At 31.1% G+C, this 2,330-nt stretch overlaps 1 protein-coding gene across 1 annotated transcript in view; it reads right to left on the reverse strand.

Moving 5' to 3' along the window:
- Positions 1 to 574: 574 nt before the first annotated feature.
- GRIA2 (glutamate ionotropic receptor AMPA type subunit 2) overlaps positions 575 to 2,330 on the reverse strand; it is an 81,016-nt gene continuing 79,260 nt past the window's right edge. Inside the window, exon 17 of the mRNA XM_077300019.1 lies at positions 575 to 2,330. This exon is cut by the window's right edge and continues 414 nt beyond it. The gene's annotated coding sequence lies outside the window, so the exon portion shown is untranslated.

The raw sequence follows: 2,330 nt of genomic DNA on the forward strand, positions 1-2,330 counted from the left end.
GCAGAAATAAAGATACCAAATGGCATAAACAAAAGGGTACAGTAAAGGACATTTTGAAATTTACACAAGAATTAGTTCATAAACAGTTTGGCTGTTCCATAACAGTGTACTATAAAATGAATTTTTAAAAAATCTTAGACAGTTGTCATCATTCTTCACTAGTTTTTCCCACTTAAATGCACACAGAATATTTTATATAGCAATATACCAGTGTACAGTAATATGGATATTAAATTATGGTTACTTTGTTTTAAAAATGAGTTGTGGTATTATCCAATCAGCATTATTGATCATTGAAATATCCATACATTGTGTATTCCCATCATGTTAGTAAGTATAAAAACATGAAAATATAACTTTACATTATTTCCTTTATATACATTAGTTCAGGCTTGACAAAGGAAGATTTCTACACTACACTTTAAAGAAAAGTAGTCCCAGAAACACCATAAAATAAATTTCAATTATATGTGGGAGTGGAATGATTATTTTAAACAATTGATTGAGAGTACCATACAAATAGAATATGCTTGACTACCGCAGCACTAGGCAAGTTTAACATCCAGTGTGCAAATAGGGTTATTCACTTTTCTGATTAGTTGTAGACAAGGTAAAAGTAGATTACAACACTAAAAACTCCTGAGAAGTGGGTGATTGCTATTTTAGGTTGAATTACCACAAGATGTTAGCACACAAATCTCTCATGGTTAACAAGTTCTGTGTGCATGAGCATCAGTGATAAACCCTATACTGGCTTGTAGGAAAAAGAAGGGATTTAAAATCTGCAGTAGATTTACAGAGTAGTGTTTCTTAATAATGTTAAAATAAATAAGCATTGAAAGCTGTGGGAAACCAAAAGAAAGGAAATATCTTCTGTCAAATCTGCACCATTCAGTCCACAGCAGGAGGCTGAAGGAATATAAATTATTATAATGTATATACTTTTTTGCAATTGCAGGAAGGTAGCAGCACCATTCCTAGGGAATAATATTTAGTTTGCTTGTAGATCTTGGTACCTGAAGTACCTGAAGTTGTCCCAACAAAACAGCAAGCTGAATCACTTAAAATAAACCTTGTAAAGCACTCACTGTAAATATCACTCATTTAAATCCATTTATTGTTACAAATACAATAATTATAACTTAAAATTCAGGGCGATTATGAAATTCATCATAAAGGAACATTGTCAAGGTATTTTTTCATAATTAAACTTGCATTTCTTGTTTGCTTCTGGAAACTTTAATTCTGCTTCCTTTGGGGGGGGGGTTGTTTGCTACTGGCTGGTGGTTTTAAATAGCTGGTGGTCTTGAATTTTCTAAACAGATATATCTGGAAATTTCATTTCCTATAACATTTACAATTAAAATTATTCCTATGGCATGTGTCTGAAAGTAGCTAACATGTATTTAAATCTCACTGTGGAATACTCCTAAATTCTATAAAGCATGTTTGGATTGTCACTCTTAGAGAACAACATGATTAATACCCACCAGTCTCTATGTTCGCTACTATTTCAGGCTATTTTTAATCTTCCCAGATTCAAAGAACAAATTAACATGTTAAAATAGGATGAAAAAGAGATGTATTTTGTAATATAAATATGCAAACCATCTTTCAAGGATGCCAGTAATTATATTTAGCATTGGGTCATCACATCGAAATATGTGAAGAGGTTGAAAATAAAGACCTAAATTAAAGATAGACATTTTATTGCAGAATCTGTGTTCCAAAGGAAACAAAAAAATTTAATCAAGGGAATAGTTGTGTCTTCAAAAAACCTTGACAGTGTCCTTTTACATTTTTAACCTTTGATAAATCAAAGTGTGGCTAGCAAAATTAATTGGACCACTTGCAAATAAAACCATAGAAAAAAGTTTATTTCAAATGTCAAGCAAGTAATCTGATATTAACACCAACTGTTAAAGAATAGGATATTAAGTAAAATTTTAAGAACAATATTAAATTACAAGATTTTGATCATTTATTTTCTGTAGTTTTCTCCCCGACATTTACATATTTGGCTTTGAAAAACATGGAACTGACACCTAAATTTTGTTGCTGTTATTGTTAAATTTCCACTTCCTGCAGGTTTAAGTTCTTGTTTCATCATATCCAACCATTATGGAAGCAAATTCATTTAAAAGCCAGTTTGTTTGTGAAAATACCTAAAAATATTTTTTTCCATTTTAAATGTTTTCTTTTCTTATAAAACATGTCACATCTTGATGCAATTGATGTCAAGTGTGCTTAAGTCAGTATGAACCAGAGAACTGACAATGGTGACTGCAGAAACGGGTGTGTTTGTCTGTACAACGATTTCAAATAGAATA

Source organism: Paroedura picta, chromosome 10, assembly GCF_049243985.1.
Source record: "Paroedura picta isolate Pp20150507F chromosome 10, Ppicta_v3.0, whole genome shotgun sequence".
Lineage (NCBI taxonomy): Eukaryota > Metazoa > Chordata > Lepidosauria > Squamata > Gekkonidae > Paroedura > Paroedura picta.